General features: G+C 50.5%; 1 protein-coding gene and 1 non-coding gene across 2 annotated transcripts in view; both read left to right on the top strand.

Annotated features, from left to right (window-relative positions):
• Positions 1-18,953, top strand: part of LOC127053870 (zinc finger protein 558-like) — a 52,907-nt gene that overhangs the window by 13,608 nt on the left and 20,346 nt on the right. The window lies entirely within an intron of this gene.
• Positions 9,547-9,619, top strand: TRNAV-AAC (transfer RNA valine (anticodon AAC)). Its single transcript has one exon. It is a non-coding gene; the product is annotated as a tRNA-Val (tRNA).

Below are 18,953 nucleotides of genomic sequence, written 5' to 3'. Positions count from 1 at the left end.
GACGCAGACCCAGATTTTGAATCTGGTCTAGATTTGCATAAGAGGGAAGCTGCTATAAATGCGAGGTGTCTTGCAGAAGGACCCCGGATCTCGTCTTGTCACCATCGGACCATCGATTTGGATCGGTAGAAGCCCGGCTCCACCCCTCCCCCATCTAACTCACCTGGCCAGTGCAGTTAAGGGGAGCAACTAGTTGGTAACAACAGCAAGACGGAGTGTGTTTATGTCTGTGTGTGTGCGTGAATGCATGACTGTGATATATATCTCATGTGCATATCATAGAGTATTAATTGATACCTGTATTACTAATAAATGTGGCATTTTGCCTTAATCCCCCTGAAAAGTTCCTGTACAGTACTTTGAGTAAAACAGCGAGGGCCACAATACTCCAAAGAAAACAGCTGAGGACCGAAACCCCCCGGCCCTGCGGAAACACCCCCCACTCAGGACCTCCCAGCCTGGCGGAAACACCCCGCCCAGCCCTGCAGAAACAAACCCTCCTTCCCCAGCGCCGCCCCACCAAAACAGCTGTGGGTCAAAAAGGAAGGTTGGTGGTGGGGAGGTGTTACTTGATGTTAAATCAACCAGGGACTCCCAGCCAAAGAGGTGGCTGGGAGCCCTCAGGGTCAAATTAAAGGGCCTGGGGCTCTGACGACTGGGGGAACCCGGAGCTTTTCAGGGCTGGGGCAGGGATTTAAAGGTCCCAGAGCTCCTGCTGCTGAGGGGAGCCTGAGCCCTTGAAATCCCAGCCTCACTCCATCCCCTGGAGCTGCCGCCAGGATTCAAAGGGCTCTGTGCTGCCTGCAGCCACAGGGATCCCTGAGCCCTTTAAATCTCAGCTGCTGCCGGGATTCAAAGGGCTCTGGGCTGCCCGTGGCGGTGGGGAGCCCTGAGACCTTTAAACCTCAGCTGCGGCCGGGAATCTCTGCGAGCAGCCCAGAGCCCTTTGAATCCCGGCCGTGGCTGGCAGGCCGGCTTTAGGAAGTGCGGGGCCCAATTTGAACATTTTTGGCGGGGCCCCGCAGGGATGATTGGGGAAAAAAAAGCCTTTCAGTTCTTAACAACCGGTTCCCTATAAAAAGTTCTGCCACAGTATGTATTTTTTGTACCAGTAGGGTTACCATACGTCCGTATTTTCCTCCCAGATGGCGATTTAAGAACCAAAAAGCCTGACATGTCCGGGAAAGTACAGATGTATGTTAACCCTACCTAAAAGTTCTTTTTTAAAAAGATGGGTCTGAACTAGAAATGAGCTCTGCCACTCCCTTAGGGTGTGCTAGGGTGCACATGTGTGGGTCCCAGCTGCTCCCTGCCCATCTCATTGAAGCAGGTGTGCAGGGTTACTTCCCTCGGAACTGCAGGGCACCAGTGAACATGGGGCTGGCTGGAGGTGGGGGAGGGGGAGGATGCGAGAGGTAGGGTCTGGCTGCAGGCTGGGCAAGGGGTGTGGGGCAGGCTGGAGACAAGAGGTGTGGGGTGGGCTGGCTGGCTTCAGGCAGGGCCACAGGGAGGGTGCGGCATGGGTTGGCAGGGCTGGAGACAAAGGAGTGCGGGACTGGCTGGCTTCAGGCAGCGGGGTGCGGCAGGGGTTGGCTGGAGACGGGTTGGTGCAGGGCTGAAGGCAAGGCAGGGGGTACGGGGTTGGCTGGAGACAGGGCAGGGGGTGCAGGGCTGGTGCGGGCAGGGCAGGCAGTATGGCAGGGGTTGGCTGGAGACAGGGCAGGGGGTGCAGGGCTGGTGCGGGCAGGGCAGGCAGTGTGGCAGGGGCTGGCTGGAGACAGGGAAGGGGGTGCAGGGCTGGCTGGAGACAGGGGTTGGTGCAGGGCTGAAGGCAAGGCAGGGGGTGTGGGGCTGGCTGGAGATGGGCAGGCTGCAGGCAGGAACTGGTGCAAGCAGGGCAGGAGGTGCGGGGCTGGTGCGGGCAGGGGGTGCAGCAGGGGCTGGCTGGGGACGGGCTGGCTGCAGGCAGGGCAGGGGGTGCAGGTACAGGGGGTACAGCCCATCCTCTATGGTGAGTGCCTCCTTCTCCTCCTCCTCCTCCTCCTCCTCCCCCCTCTCCCACTAGGGTAGCAGCAGCAGCCTGGGGCTTGGGGGCTATTTCAAGGGCCCGGGGCGCCCCTGCTTCCACTGCCCCAGCTCTGTAAATAGCCGCGGGAACCCTGGGGAAGCGGCGGGGCTCCAGTGGCTATTTAAAGGGCCGGGGAGGTAGAAGCAATGGGAGTCCTGGACTTTTTAAATAGCCCCCAGAGCCCCGCAGCCATACCCCAGGGCTCCAGCAGCAGGGCTCTAGTGGCAATTTAAAGGGCCTGGGGTTCCAGCCCCTGCTGGGAGCCCCAGGCCTTTTAAATTGCCCCCTGGGGAAACTGGGCCACCCTGGTACAGCGCACTGGCTTTTGCTGGTACTGGGGCTTGGGTGCGGGGTCCTCTTAGGAGCGAGGCCGATTCAAGGGAATTGGTTAAATTGGCCTAAAGCCGGCCCTGGTGGCTGGGATTTAAAGAGCTCTGAGCTCCCCGCCCGCCTGCCCAGAGCCCTATAAATCCTGGCCGCGGCTGAGATTTAAAGAGCTCTGGGCTCCCTGCGGCTGCGGGCAGCTCAGAACCTTTTGAATCCCGGCCGCGGCTGAACTTTAAAGGGGTTTGGATTCCCCGCGGCTACGGGCAGCCCAGAGCCCTTTGATTCCCGGCTGCGGGACGCACAGTGAGACTTCACGGGCCGCACGTTGCCCGTGGGCCGTATGTTGTGCAGGCCTGGCATGGAGGGGCAAAATAGGTAAGAAATTTCCGTGGCCTGTCACTAGCAAATAGTAGCCACCATGGATCCTGCCAGAGGTGGCTACATCTTAGCACTGTGGGAAGCAACCCTTCACAGAGACCATTTGTCTTGTGGTTTGGGATACTTCTCAAGACATGCTGCACTCAGAGTGACCCCCTCATCCTGTGCCAGCTGGAGAAAAGAAAAGGGGCCAGCCAACTCTCCCACTACCAGCTGCGAACCACTGATCCCCAAACAGGGGGAGGCCTCTGGCTTTGATGTGTATTAAATATCAGGCTGGTCTCTTTCTTTGGCAAATATCTAACAGAGCTAAAAGAGGGAACAAATGATCCTCAAAGGAGAGGGGAAAGACAATCACTGGGAAATTTAATCCCCTGCAACATCCAGAATGGAGAGCGACTCAGGGCAACAGGTTCCCCCGAAGGAAGAAGTTTTTGGGATTTAGAAACATAAGGAACAGCACAAAACTTGAGAGGATTGTTAATTGACATTTGATAATGACACAGAGGGAAAACCTGAGCTTTCAGATCAGTGTTCAGAAATGAAAGACAAAGGGTGGAAATCAGAGATTTTGGATCCATTTTGCAAATTATAGAGAGGAAAGTGGAAAATCAGAGGGATTTTATATCAGTTGTTGATAGGAGGTAAAATCTGAGTGTTTCACATGAATACTTGATAAATGAATAAAGAGGAAATGGGCAACATTTGCAAACATTTTGTGTTCAATAATCTGAGAAAAGGTGTAAATCTGAGATTTTCTTATTATTTTATAATTAGAGACAGGAAAATCTCAGGGCATATTCAATTAGAAATAGACAACTAGAGAGAAGTGGGGCAAATGTTTAGGTTATTTTATTTGAATCTTTGAGATTTGCAAAGAAATTGTGTCACAAACTGCATATTTGATAACATGAGAGGAAAACACCAAGATCTGAGGGGAGAGAGTCACTTTCCTGTCAGGGCCCAGTGCTCCCTCCCCCTCCCCCTCCGGGGTCTCTCACTCACTGGGGGCTCCAGGCGGGGCTGGTGCGGTCAGAGCCTGGGGCTGCCTAGGGGGCAGGTCCCAGCTGGAGAAAGCCCCCCCCCCCGGCCAGGATAGGAATGTGCTACTGGTAGCAGCCTGGGGCTGGACCCTCTCTATGGGGGACACTTGCTCCCCCCTCCCCTTCCTGGCCCTTCCCACGCCCTGTTGCCAGCAGAGAGTGGCCCCCCCAGCCCAGCCCAGAGGTGTCCCTGTCTCAGGCCCCCCCCAGCCTCTGCCCAGTTCAGAAATCACTCGGGGGAACCATTTCCCACCTACACAAGGACAAATCACTGCAGGTGAAAATGGGGGGAAACACCCCAAACCTGAGATCTGAACTGGCCATTGGCAAAGGGGAGAGAAAATGGGGCACAATGGGGGGAGGGGAACAGGGAACTTCTCAGGGGTTTGAGGGAAGGGGGTGTCAGCCTGGATGTTGCTTGTTGCTCTCTAGGGAGAAAGGGGGCAGGACAGGAGAGGAGGGGGGTCTCCACGGAGGGGGCAGTGGTAATTCCGAGGGGATCTCAGCCCTCCCTTTTTCTCCCCGCTCCTCAGGGGTCACCTGCTCTTCTCCCCTCGCCCCCCGGCCATGTCCCGGCTGCACAGACATTTTCCATCCATCCCTTTCCCAGGTCTCCCCCCTCCGCAGCCCCCGCCCGACCCCACGCAGGGGCTGCTAGGTGTAATGCATGTTCAGTAGGGATTTCTCCCCTACTAATGCTGGGGTGTCCTTCTCCTATAGGTTAGTCTACTAATGATCTCATCTTGGTGCCATGTGTGTCAGTTCATTGCCATGGCACTCGTGTGCTTAGACATCTGAGGATGCTCTATAGAAAAGCTCCTTGAGTGAGGTGATCCACAGGGAGTAGCTCAAAGCTCCAAAGTGCCTGGCCAGGGGCAGGACATTGGCACAGCAAGGGCGGGGTGTGGCAGTGACATCACAAAGGCCTTTTGCAGGACCTCACACTATTGGTCAAAGACTATTGGTGAGCAGGTGGTGACCTCACAGAGAGATCCTGACATCAGTCAGGGGCCAGGGGCTAGGGAAACCTCAGAGACCCCTGTGGCTTTGCTTCAGCAAGTCTCCTTCTCCAGGTCTCTGTCTGAGGACTGAGAGAGTATTCGGGTTCACGGACGTGAGCGCCAGGAGAAACCTCTTTCCAGTTTTCTCCTTCCCTTGTAGTGATTTTACTAGAAAACAGCCGTCCCTGTTTAGAAGGTAAGAGCCTCCTGGAGGTGTGAAACCTGTTCAGTCTGATCCATCTGGTGAGAGTTGAATTCTAGGCATGGAAAACATGAGCTTAAGGAGGCAGAATTTTATTCCGCACCTGGGATTTTGTCCCTTAGAATCATGGGGACATTAGGGTTTGTCCTTTGTGTTTCACCTTTTCCTCCATCCACCTGTCCCTCCCTCCTTTCTCTTCATCTCTTCTTTTGTCCTTTCTCCTGTTCCCCTCCCAACACCAGGACGAGTGTGTGCGTGTGTGTTGCGGGGGAGTGCTCTGCAGCTCTCACTGTGGGAGTTCCACCCAAAAATGTGAGGCTGAAATAGTGCTCAGGCAGTCAGGGCTGGATTAACCTTTTGTTGGCCCTGGCACCAAACATATTTGTGGGCCCCAGTGTAGTCACTGTGGGCTCCGAGTGTGGGCCTGGTGGGGCAGTGCCATTGGTGCCTTCGTATACCCGGTACTGAACCTCAGAGACATTTTTCATTTTGATCACACACCTCTCCATGACTATATGCATTGCCATACACAGCTCCCTCAGCCCGCGGGTTTTCTTATTGAGCTGTACACCCATGTGGGTTTACCAGTGTCCACAGTGAGCAGAACTTTCATAGTGACCAAGGAAACTCCCCACAGATTTATCTCTTTCCTCATTCAGACCTTCTCTAGCCATGTCTCCAGTACCCCCCCATGTCACCAGTCACTGCATGTGGTCCTAGTCTCAGCTCAAAGTCCTAAAGCCAGCAGACACCTGATCAGTTCTGACAGATCCCTCCCTCAGCCCCCATCCTGCCATGTGAGCAAGCCACCTGCAAACACCATTTCCCCAAAGTGAGGACTTAGCCCTTGGGAATCTGAAGACACCAGCGTCTCTCCCTCTGCTCCCATCTACATGCTAGTCTGCTACCTGGTCACCACCACCTCTCCCCATACTTGTTTCCTTTCTACTTTGGACATGCTCCCAACCAGCTGGAAGCTCCCTCTGCAAGCCTGACCTGCTCCCGCCTTCCCTGCTCCCCCGACATTCCTTTCCTACTGGTGACCTCTGTTCCTTGAGGTTAACTCCAGTGTCTTTAGGTGCTCTAGCTTAATGGCCCCAGGAGTCATAGAGCCACTTGTAGTTTCTCTAGCTACAGCCATGGGGCAACTGCCAGAGGCCAGCCTTAGACAGCTGCAGCTACTAGCCGCAGGAGCGGAGGCAATGCCAAGGCTGAGCATGCTTGAACCTTGCAAGGGCAGCACTAGGGACTCTAAATCCTCAGCACTGGCCCTAGGCAGCTGCAGACTCTGGAGTTAGGCACTTTCCTCCTCTAGGTTCCTGCATGGTTACAGAACTGCAGTAAAGTGGAACAATTATCAGCTTCTGTGATTGGAAGATGTCTGGATCCATCTAATAAGACTGTCCTACATAAATGAGGAAAGTTGAGGTGCCTTTATTATTCTTTTGTTCCATTCTTTGTTTCTATGGGGAATTTGCCAGTGCAATATCACTGTCTTCCTTTTAAACAAACAAAACTAAAAAAAAAGTGTAATGGCTGTTGAAAATAGCAATTCCAGCCCTCGTTAGCACTGTGAAGACCCCAACGTTTGTTGCTCAATTTTCTCCTACTTTTTCTACAGTAAATGACAGTGGATCAGCATATTTGATTTGGGAGAAATGAAGTAACAGCTGCCCAAATTGAGCTTGAGCACTCCTGATTTTGAGGTGTTCAGATCTGGAAGGCAGGGGCTAGATTCCCTTTATGAATATTAGATACATCTGGAAAGGAAAAGTCAATTTCTATTTTCATGGCTCAGAAGTGGAAATCCTCCTGTCCTGTATCTGAAGCTGTCCAGGTCCAGTAGAGCCTCCCCTTCCTTACTTACCATTTTACCTTCTGGTGGGATCCACATACCTCCCTTGCCCAGCTTCAGATAGAGAGGGGCCCTGTCCAGTTAGTCCACCCAGTTCCATCTTTGGGGGCTGCCAGGCGAGGTCACACCAGCATCCCTAAGCCTGTCTGGGGAAGTCTTCTGAGGGTGCTACCTGGGCCAAAGCCTTCTACTCCTTGGTCACACCTCTTCCCTATTCACAGGTGGCACCCCCTTCTAGCAGCCAGCCCCCCAAGACACAGCGCATGGAGTCTCACAGCTTCCCCCCTCCCTTTCCTGTTGATAGCAGCCAAGGGAATGCTGGGAAATGTTCCTTCTCTGCTCCAAGGCAGGGAGCTGGTCAAGGAACTACAGCTCCCAGGGCCCTATGGGGTCTCAGCTCCCCTACTGAATCCAGGCTGCTCTGAGGCTCCCTTTCTGCAGAGGGGAGGAAGTTACTGTTACAGGTCCCTTCAGAGCTTGGGCCTAGCACTATGGCACCATGTCAAATCCAGTACTGCTCCCAACTCTATCCAGCTCTGCTGCTGGCAGGATCCCTTCCCATTCTTTTTGTTTCCTGTCTCCCCTCCAAGGAGAAGCTCTGCATTGTTCCTGTGTGGGGAATTGAACCCAGGCTGTCTGGGTGAAAGCCAAGAATCCTAACCACTAGACCACATGGGACTTCCATAACACGTTTACATGTTCATATTCAATAACACAATTAAACGTAGCCATTCAAAGTAGCCATTTAAAAGAAGCCATTCAAAAAACTTCAAAAACAGACTTCAAAGAGAAATTGCAGAGTTACAACTGATCTGCAAACTTAACACCATTAATTTGAGCTTGAAGAGGGACTGGGGGTGACTGGCTCACTACAAAAGCAATTTTCCCTCTCTTGGTATTGACACCTCCCTGTCAATTACTTGGAGAGAGCCACATCCACCCTGACTGAATTAGCCTTCAACACTGGTTCTCCCCTTGTATGGTAACTCCCTTTACATCATGTTCCAATATATATTTATGCCTCTATCTGCAATTTTCACTCCATGCATCTGAAGAAGAGGGCTTTTTACCCACGAATGCTTGTGTCCAAATAAATCTGTTAGTTCTTAAGGTGTCACCGGACTCCTCGTTGTTTTTGTGAAATAAAAGCAAAATGCACTCTAAGCTGATCTTAACCCTTTCAATGCCCTTACAAACTTAGATGCTTCTCACCACAGGCCGGCTGGTGGCTTTTCAGCCAGGCTCTCCCCTTTCGTCAGCGCTTCAGTTGCTTGGTGTGGGGGTGTCTGTAGATGTAGGTGGACGAGAGAGACAAAGCATGGCAAATGTCTCTGCTTTTATCATGTCCTTTCTTCCCTCTTGGCTTTGCTCCCCCTTCAGAGTCAGGTGAGCATCACTGCGTCTCTCCAAGCAAGTCTGAGCAATTCCCCTGGGGTGTCCTCTTGCAGGTAAGTGATTGCACTGTAGCTCCCTTGCTGAACAATGGCTGTTGATGGGTTGTTTGACACCCTGTCCGGGTGTTGGTTACTTTCCTTGCTGTTGTCACTGGGGAGCTAATATTTGGCTGACTCCCCCACCTTACAGCATAGTGATAACCACACTGCACAATTCTCATAACTTCATATGCATGAATGGTAAACATCTATGGGTAGAGAAATGACTTTCAGCAGATCATATCCTTTCCCCTGATACCTTACAAGGCATGCTCTGTATATAAGATCACGATTATATGAAAATGAGGAATATGGGGGTTACAGCACACTCCCCCAAAGGTACAGAATGTCACACTGAGATTCTATTTTCATTTGTTATGTAACAGCATTAAAGAGATCCAGTGACTGACCAATGGCATTTTCAAGTGCTAAAATAGCAAGCGCTGTTGGTCTCTCATTGGCCATCAGCGACTGAAGATACGGTTTAATGAGCCAGAGCTTCAAGGCGAGGGTGGCTCTGTCCACTGCCTTCCGTTGCGCTGCTGGGCACCAAGTCCCTGGCGGTCAATATGTGAAGCTGGGAGAAGAGAGTGGGGTGGCAAGCGGTGGTAGAACTTTTGCCACCAGGGTCTAGCTGTCTAACTTCCTCTTCGTACTGCTGGGCCCCCGTTGCCTTCAGGTAACACAGGAACTAAGGCAGGAATAGGGTGAGGAAGCAAGTAAAGCCGAGCAAGGAAGGCAAAAGTTAATCTTATCTTCATGGGCAGCTCGCAATGACGTCCTTTTTCTGTGCCACAGCTGACAACAACATCCCAGACAGAAAAGTAACAGGCCAAAAAGAAACCTAGCAGCTGCTGAAACAGTTCAGTTGGGAGCGTGCTAGACTAACAGGCTCTTCTATCCTCCTTTATGCACGGGCGGGATGTTTTCTGAGAGTGCAGCAGTTCCTTTAACTGCCACGAGTCCCTCATTTCAGGCTATGCAGCAGGAAAAGACAGCATGGGCTTCTGCACCGAGTTGGCCCACCTGACCTTTCATTCTTCTCTTGCTCTTTGTCAGCAAGGAGAAGAAAAAGAAGCTCTCCCTCAAGCTGGAGTCACACGGGCGAGGTAAGGACGACTTCCTGAGTGCTGGCTCCAGTCCTCTGCCCTGCCAGCTGACCTATCGAGGGGCTACCACCACATTCTCTAGATTTGTCCATCGGTCTGTGCCAGAGTGAGCAACAACCCAGTAGGTGGAGTTTCTGTAGTGTAGTGGTTATCACATTTGCCTAACACGCAAAAGGTCCCTGGTTCAAAACCAGGCAGAAACATGCTGGCTTCCTTTTCCCAGATCCCCTTGTTATTCAGAAAGGGCACTCCTCCTATTGGCCTGTCCCTGGGATAACTCCAACCCCTGCATGACAGAGGATGCTGACAGCAGTGGAGAAAGCACCTTGGTGTCAGGCTGGAGAACCTAGAGTAGTTAGGCCAGTCACCATTTGGAGGCTTGTGGCTTGGCCACCTCTGCTGTTGGAGGTTGGCCTATAGAGGCTCTCACTTCCTGCTGGGCTCCTTTGCGTGACTGGCCAAAGGAGGAAGTGAGGCAGGAATGGGGCAATAGAGGAAAGTTGAGCTGAGGAAGGCAGGGAAGAAGCTGTGCGGCTAAGTGGGGTTAGTAGAGCACCACCCTTCATTCTGCAAAGCCTGGGGAGGTGTGGTTGGCTGCTGGGAGGTAGAATCCTGTGCCTGCCTCTTGGCTTCCCAGGAGTGGCTACTTGCAGCCCAGGAGAAGAAGGGAGGTTCTGGGTGAAAGGAAAACAAGCAAAGCTGAGTCCAAGTGGAGAATGGCGGCTCCTTTATGGCCAACCTGGGGGCATGACTGATGGTTTTAGAGGTGGAGGCTGGGCTGGCTGTGAGCAACTGGGATCCAGGAAACCCCCACCTGCCCTTCTGAGGGCTGAACCCATGGAGGTGCGGTTGGCTGCTGGGAGACAGACCCCTGTGGCTGCCTGTTGGCATCCCAGGGATGGCTACTTGCAGCCCAGGAGAAGCGGGGTTCTGGGGGAAGGGAAAGCAGCAATGGTGAGGCTGAGTGGGCTCCTTTCTGGCCGAGATGGTGGACTGTGGTGAGTCTGGGAGTTGCCTGTAAGCCATAAGTGGACGTAGTGCAGTGAAAACTGCTGCTCCATTCTGGCCGACCTGGGGGCGCCATGGATGACTTGGGAGTGGGGGCAGGGCGCTGGCTGTGAGCAAATGGGATCCAGGAAGCCCCAGCCTGCCCCTCCAGGGGCCGAGTCTTCTTCTCTCCTGCCATGGGGAGCCCGACCTTAAGCCTGCCCAGCATGTGCAGCAGCTCGAGCATTAAGCCTTCCTGTGTGCATAACTGAACTACGCCCTAGTGTAATAAGGTGTAAAGTTTAGATTGTGAATTTATCTTTAATTTCCATGGTAATTTACTTTGATCTTTTATTCCTACCACTTATAATCCTTAAAACTCCATCTTTCTGTAGTTAATAAATCTGTTTTATGCTCTACTTAAACTGGTGTATTTTGCTTGAAGTTCTTGGGAAATCTCAGCTCCATTACAAGGCTGGTTCATGTACTATTCACAGTGAGGGAGGGGTGGACCCTGTGTAATAAACTCACACTGATCAGGCTTCTGATTAAGGCAAGATGGTATGATCCAGGGGTGCAAGGCTGCAGAGCTGTAGGGGGGGCGACTTTCTATCATTAGTGTTATGAGTGGCTGCAGAAGCATTCATGTAATTCAGTTGGCTGTGTCCCTACCTACGGATGTCTGTGTAAGTGCAATATCTGCCAGAGATTCACAGCTTGTCTCAGCATCACATGTGTGAGAGGGAGCCCAGGTGGTGGGACAAAGGGCTCAGGGGTCCCACTGTTCAGTTGCATCCCATAGATCCCATCACAGACTTTCAACAACCACAGCGGGTGCTCACTGAGACAGAGAGAGAGATGCCAAAATAGTGATCTCCAGTGCCAGCAGACATCAAACTATCAGAAATTCTGTGAACAGAGAAGACCCTGCTAGTGGAAAATGCCTTTGAAAAAGGCCCTTCTGTCCCCAGCTGTGGTCGTACAGTGCTCAGTGCTCTGCGTTGTGGCCTCAAGAGTCATGGATGCAAGTTGAGTTACGATGACCTTTTCCTTGTCTCCACATTTCTTAGGTGCCTCTTCCAACACTTGTCAGAAAAAATGACCGGTTTCTTTTGGAAGCATTTGCACTGCAAGGCAGAGGCAGTCTTCTCTGCTTCTTCAAAAGATTGACCAAAAAGTGGGAGGAGTGGACAGATTTGGCAACGCACCACTGGGTGCTGCATCTCTAACCTCTACTTTACCTGGCAAGTGCCTCTGGGACTTTTCTCCCAGCTGCTCCATTTTTCATCAGTGACAATCAAAAGGAAGATGACATGACATCTGTGTGTGGACATCCCCAGCGAATCACAAGGACGTGTGGTGCAGGCTTTTGTGTTGCAGCAATTGCAGTCAAAGCAACCACCATGCCAATGCCAGTCACAGCAGCCTTTTCATCAACTCCAGGCTTGTGATTTGATTCTTTCCAATGTTTCTCTCCAAAGAAGCCTTTTCCTTAGCAAGCAATGACTTGGATACCAAGGGAGGTCTCTTCTGTTTCCTAGAAAGACACAGGAAAATGTGAGCAGAGGAGACAAAACCCGTAGAACAAGGTACTACTGGGAGTTGAACCCAGGATCTCCTGTTTACTAGACAGGTGCTTTAGCCACCCAAGCCATGGTGCCTGCCTTGAGAAAATACTTGCAACTGTTCCCTTTGATGGTCCAGGACAACACCTGCAAATTCCAAACTACAGACATTCCCCATTTCCCTCAAGACTTGCACGGAAGAACTGGCAGGCCAAGCCAGGATCTTCTGGTTACTAGGAAGACACTTCAGCCAGCTCTTCCCAAAGATCACTATCTAAAGACCTTTAAACAGCCTCTGTAGATGTTCACTGACAAAGAGATGCCAAAATAGAGTTCTCCACTGCCTGCAGCCATCACACTACCAGGAGTTCTGCGCACAGAGAGGCCCCTGCTGGTGGAAAAGGCTTTGGTAGAGACTCTTCTGACACCAGCCTGTGCTCATATACTGTTTAGCACTTTGTGTTGTGACTTCAGCATCCACAGATGCCAGTTGAGTTGGGGGACATTTTTCCTGTCTCCACATTTGTCTAATGGCTCCTTTCAACACTTGCCACCAAAAAGACTTGTTTCTTTTGCAAGCAATGTGCAGCTAGGCAAAGGCAGTCTTCTCCATTTCCTCAGAAGATCACCAAGCTGTGGGGAGAGAAGACACATTCAGCCAAGCTGGATGCTGAATCTCCTCTTTGTTCAGCAGGTGTCTGTGAAGGACATAAATCTCCACCATGTAGAGGGCAAGAATAGGAGTTTATTACACACAGAACTGGCAGAGTGTCACCTTGCTTATTAGGCTCAGAGACACTGTTAATTGATTACAATAGAATATATAGATTTTCCATGGGTGGGGGAAAGAGACGGGGTAGGGAGTTCCAAACTCTGGGATAGGTTTTGCAGCAAGACATGATAAGCACAGTAGCCAAAGGTTAACAGGTTACATAATGTCTCCACCCATGGTCTCAAGTTAGCAAGTTAACATTTCATGAATACTTTGATAAAATGTTATTAGTATAAAATATCTATGCTGAATTCTGATTTGAGGTCCATAGGAAAGGAGCAACTCCTTTGATTGTCCTCCAGGTACATTCCTAGGGTTTAAAGCAAAGAAACAGTGAAAGTATATGGCAATAAAGATTGTTTTCTGTGTGTCTTAAGGCAAGACATTGGTCCCTGGGAAGGGAGGTGGAAGGATGCCATATCTTATATTGACATCTGCCAACTTTTCATAAACTCAAGGTTGGATCTCTGGGAAGAACGTCTCCCTACAGAAGAGACTTACACAATAGGAACAGGGATTCTTTGTTCAATCTGCAACTCTGAATAAGATACAATTCTTTAGTTCTTAGCTCCAACACCTGGCAATTTGCTGACCAAGCCTATCTTAGCAAGCAAGGCTTTCTGTTTACCCAGCTTTCTTTTAGCTGGTCACTATTTGCTAGGCTTCTGGTCCCTTGATTATACTCTGGACTTTGGGTCTGGAAAAGAGCTGGCACAATCCATAGACCAGGTTGTTATATAATATGCACATGAATTTTAACCCTTCACATACAGTAATGGCAAAGTTCTTGGTTCAGGCTTGTAGCAGTGATGGAATAAACTGCAGGTTCAAATCAAGTCTCTGGAGTCCATCCACAGCTGGGATGGGTCATTCAGTCCCTTGTACAGAGCTTCAGTTTGTAGCAAAGTCCCTTCAGAGGTATGAAGCAGGACTGAAGACAAGATGGAGACGAGGCATCAGCCTTTTACAGTCTCTTGCCATGTGGTCTTTGTTTTCTTTGTCCCAAGGACACTCTATCCAGCACGTGGCATAGAAAAACCTTTGAGTTTTGTCCATAGGCAGGTCCCTGCATACCTTGCTGAGCCACAAGGCATATCTACCTTCTCTCAATGGGTTGATTGTAGAGCTGATGGTCCTTAATGGGCCATCAAGCAGGCTAGGCAGAACTGACACCAACTTGTCTGGCTGGGGTGTTCCTCGGAAGCATAGCACAAGTTTGAATACAGACAGCATAGAGCCAATATTCATAAAGTCAACTACAAAAATGATACACATCTAGAGATAGCATAATTATAATCAGCCAATCAGAACCTCTCCATAGACCCCTTTCACAACAACCTTTCTATCATATTGGCTGCAAATATAGAACAGTGGTCACAATGGTGATCTATAAAGTTACAGATTATGTCAATAACATCACAGGAGGTGACACGGCATCAGTGAGACTGATATTGGAATACTGTCTCCAGTTTTGGTGTCCTCATTTGAAAAAGATACTGTGAAATTGGAGCTGGGGCAGCAAAAAGCCACCAAAATGTTCTGAGGGCTGGAGAAAAATGCCTTCTAGTGAGCTATTGAAAGAGCTCCATCTGTTTAGCTTATCAAAAGAAGATTGAAAGGTGACTTCACTGAAGTGTTGAAGTGCCTTAATGGAGAGAAAAGATTGGGTATTAAAGGGCTCTTGAATGGAGCAGAGAAAGACATAACAAGACCCAATGATTGGAAGGTGAAAAGAGACAAATTCATATTACAACTAAGCCCCAAATAGTCAACAGCGAGGATGATTCACCACAGGAACAAGCTACCAAGGAAAGTGGTGGAATCTCCATCCCCTGAAGTCATTCAATGAAAACTAGATGCCTTTCCCCCAGAAGTAGCTATTGTGTCATGCAGGAGGCCTGTGATATGCAGGGGGTCAGATTAGATGCTGTAATGGTCTCTTCTGGCCAGAAAGTAGACTAATTTTACAGATACTAGTTTTCGGAAAAACTGAGTGTAGCATTGGGAGCAGCATCTGAAGTTTTACTGTCTAGCCAGCTTACTGCCTAGAACGAACGCTCCTTGAGTGGGGTGACCACAGGGAGTAGCTCAAACCTCCAAAGGGCCTGGCCAGGGAAATTGATGCTAGCCTTGGTACATGGACGCACACCGCCGAATTAATGTGCTTAGTATGGGCCTGTGTCCTCGACTTTATACAATTTCCAGAGCGTTGCACTGTGGGTAACTGTCCCATAGTTCCCGCAGTCTCCCCTGCCCATTGGAATTCTGGGTTGAGATCTCAATGCCTGATGGGGCAAAAATAGTGTCATGAGTGAGTCTGGGTAAATGTCATCACTCAATCCTCCCTCCATGAAAACAACAGCAGACAATCATTTTGCGCCCTTTTCCCTGGATTGCCCGGGCAGACGCCATAGCACAGCAACCATGGAGCCCGTTCAGCCTTTTTTCACTGTCACCGTATGTCTTCTTTATAGTGCTGACAGACGTGGTACTGCAGTGCTACACAGCAGCATCCCCTTGCTTTTTGCAAGTTAGCAAAGATGGTTACCAGCCCTACTGTACCGTCTGCTGCTTTGCAAGTTGACAATGACAGTTACCAGTTATACTGCACCATCTGCTGCTGTCATGGGTGCTCCTGGCTGGCCTCGATGGGGTCGGCCACGGGCTTATGGACAAAAATAGGAATGACTCCCCAGGTCATTCTCTTCTTTAAGTTTTGTCTAATGGAGAGTCAGTTCTGCCTAGATTATCAGGCAAGCCTACTAAAGAACCAGAGGGGCAAACGGGCGCTCCGGGTCAGAGCCCTAGAGATCCCGCAGAAATGATGCGCTGCATGCCATTCTAGTGGGTGCCCCTGCAACAACCCTACCCATTGCTTCCCTCCTCCCCTACCCCTCCTGGGCTACCATGGCAGTTATCCTCCCATTTGTGTGATGAAGTAATAAAGAATGCAGGAATTTGAAACAACACTGACTTTATTGCTTCTGCAAGCAGGGATCAAAGGGGGGAGGGGAGCGCAGCCTCCAGCTGCTATGAATGAACCTGGGAGTCATTCCCATCTTTGTCCAGGCACCCCCGGCCGACCTCACCGAGGCCAGTCAGGAGCACTCACGGGACGACGATGATGGATACCTGTCCTACTGTACCGTCTGCCGTCCGCAAGGGAAGGGAAGGGGATGCTGCTGTGTAGTGCTCCAGCACCACATCTGCCAGCAGCATCCAGTAGACATACAGTGACACTGAAAAAAGGTGAGAGAGGATTTTTTTCCCTTTGCTTTCATGGGGGCAGGAGGCGGGGGAACGACATATACTCTGAACAACCCGCGACAATGTTTTTGACCCTTCAGGCTTTGGGAACTCAGCCAAGAATTCAAATGGTTTTTGGAGAGTGCGGGAACTGTGGGATAGCTACAATCCTCAGTCGCCCCTCCCTCCATGAGCGTCCATTTCATTCTTTGACTTTCTGGTACGCTTGTCTCAGTTCCTTAAGTTTCAGCACTGCGTTGAGTCCCTATTGTGGCCTCTGTCCATCATAGCCTTGGAGATTTTTTCAAATGTTTTGGTATTTCGTCTTTTGGAACGGAGTTCTGATAAAACAGATTCATCTCCCCATACAGAGATCAGCTTCAGTATCTCCCGAACAGTCCATGCTGGAGCTCTTTTTTGATTCTGGGACTGCATAGTCACCTGTGCTGATCAGCGCTCCACGCTGGGCAAACAGGAAATGAAATTCAAAAGTTCACGGGGCTTTTCTTGTCTACCTGGCCAGTGCATCCGAGTTCAGATTGCTGTCCAGAGCAGTCACAATGGTGCACTGTGGGATAGCGCCCAGAGACCAATACCGTCAAATTGCAGCCACACTAACCCTAATCTGACATGGCAATACTGATTTCAGCACTACTCGTCATCAAGGAGGAGTACAGATACCGGTATTAAGAGCCCTTTATATCAATATAAAGGGCTTCTTTGTGTGGACGGATGCAGGGTTAATGTGACATAAACTCGTAGTGTTGACCAGGCCAGAGAGAGCAGCAGGTTTCCCCTTTTGTTTCCTGCTTTCGTTTCCTTGACTAGTTTCTCCTCTGCACCAACTTGCTGTATTTGTTTGTGAGTCTGACTAGCTCAGTTGGTAAAGTATCAGACTTTTAATCTGAGGGTTCAAGTCCCTGGTCAGGTAATAAACTACTCATTATATCTTAAAAATCTGTCTTTCTGGAGTCTTCTTTGATGTTTTTTCTCTTCAGGATTTTGCCTTTTCTAAGAAGGGCCTTTGTGTGTGGGGGATTGAAGGGGCAACTTCCTGACAGCCCCTCTGTCCTTGCAGGCTGGAGGAATAAAGGCCTCTGGGCATATAGCATGTTCCTCCCCTGCACGCACACACACAAAATATCCCTATGGAATTAGAATCACCTGCTGCCTTCCCCTGTTCTGCTGGATCCCCAAATGAGGATACTCTTCAGCCTAAACCCATGTCCCCTCTTTGCCCAGTGCCCCTCAGTCCCAACCCTCAGTCCCTCCTATGCTCACTGCTCCTCACTCCCAACCAGAGCCTGCTCCTCTTCACCCTTCTCCTCTGTCCCAACCCACAACCCCCTCCTATTCCCAGTGCCCCTCAATCTCAACCCACAGCTCCTTCCTTCCCCCCAGCAGCAGGTGCTTCAGACCCCCTCAGGAAGATTTTCTTGCAAGGTTTCGTGTATGAGTCTTCATGTGGATTTTACAGTAGGTTGGGAATATGTTGGGTTGCTTGCCAAAATGATCACTTTTGGCTGGTGTTGGATTCCCAGTCTCCTTGTTATTGGGACAGGAGAAATAAAGGGTTGTTGTCCTTGTTGTGTGAATCGAGGGCAGCAGAACTGTGCTTGGCAGACCCAGATGGAGGGACTCACCCTCAATTCAATAGCACTTGCTAGGCAGGGGACATTGGTTCCAAAGCCAAGTGGGCTGGGGCCTGAGTCCTCATGCTAAAATTTATGTGTTAGACCAACTTTAGGACAGGGTGGCTGTGGAGGGGTGAGTGAGTCCCTAGACAACATAGTGAGTACGGTGCCTTCTTATTTTCCCCCTTTTCCACCCAGGATGGCAGATGAACTCTACAGAGGCACCTCTGGGCTTGCACTGACTAAGGACAACAGCTGTGAGTGGGGTGCAGAGAGGAGATGGCTCATGTTAAATGACTTTTGGTTGCTGGACTTACGAACCTTAGGGAGAAGGACACTGCCCAGCTTATTTGTGGGTGGGTCTTTTCCTCATAGTTTAGGTTTATGTGTTGGGGCTGCTGACATGACTTCTGCTAACCCTGGGCTTGCATTGCAATGTAGACGTACCCTGAGAGTGCAGCTATACTGAGATAAAATCCCTGTGGCCTGGCTGGCCTGGATGATCTGATTTGGGCTCCTGGGGCTCAGGTTGTGAGGCTAAAAACTGCAGTGTAGACATTTGGGCTCAGACTGGAGCCCAGGCTCGGAGACCCTCACCCCTTGTGGAGTCTCAGAGGCTGGGCTCAAGCCCAAGTGTCTACACTGTAATTTTATTACCCTGTCGCACAAGCCCCACAAGCCTGAATCAGCTGACCCAGGGTTTGAGAATAGTGACTTGGGTGTGCTAATGGCAGTGTAGACATAATGCTAGGCTATGTCCACACTGCAATGAAACATCCAGGGCTGCCCCATGCCAGCTCCGGCTCCTGGGGCTTGGGCCGTGGGGTGGTAAATTTGCAGTGTAGACATCTCAGCTCAGGCTCAATACCGGGGTCTGGGACCCCACAAGGTTGGGAGGGAGTTTAGCAAGCAAAAAAGGTAAAATGGCAGTGGAGTATTACCGTGGACTCAGTGGCATTTCTCCATTGGTCTGTCTGCTTTGGGGCAGGGACAATAACACGTCCTGCTGCTTTTGTTGTTTCAAAGGGCGGTTTAGGATTTTCATTCTCAGACACTGGGCACAAAGCAGGACTCAACCCTCAATGCAAATTAAATGAGCTGCCCACAGATTCTGGCAGCCACAATGAGCATTTGGTGCGAGAGCTCAGACCTGCCCCTGTCTCAGAGGGAGGGGGTCAGCTGCGAGGGGACTGGACCACTGTCCTATCAGCTCTTATCTCCCAAACTTTCAATAACTCTATTATCAGTGGCTCTGAGCATAATTTAAACCATAAGAAAAACCACACTGGGCTAGGCCGAAGGCCCATCTAGCTCTGAATCTTGTCTTCTGACA

This window comes from Gopherus flavomarginatus, chromosome 6, assembly GCF_025201925.1.
Source record: "Gopherus flavomarginatus isolate rGopFla2 chromosome 6, rGopFla2.mat.asm, whole genome shotgun sequence".
NCBI classification, from domain to species: Eukaryota; Metazoa; Chordata; order Testudines; family Testudinidae; genus Gopherus; species Gopherus flavomarginatus.
The sequence above is the reverse complement of the archived record's forward strand: the minus strand, read 5'-3'. Positions and strand labels throughout refer to the sequence as shown.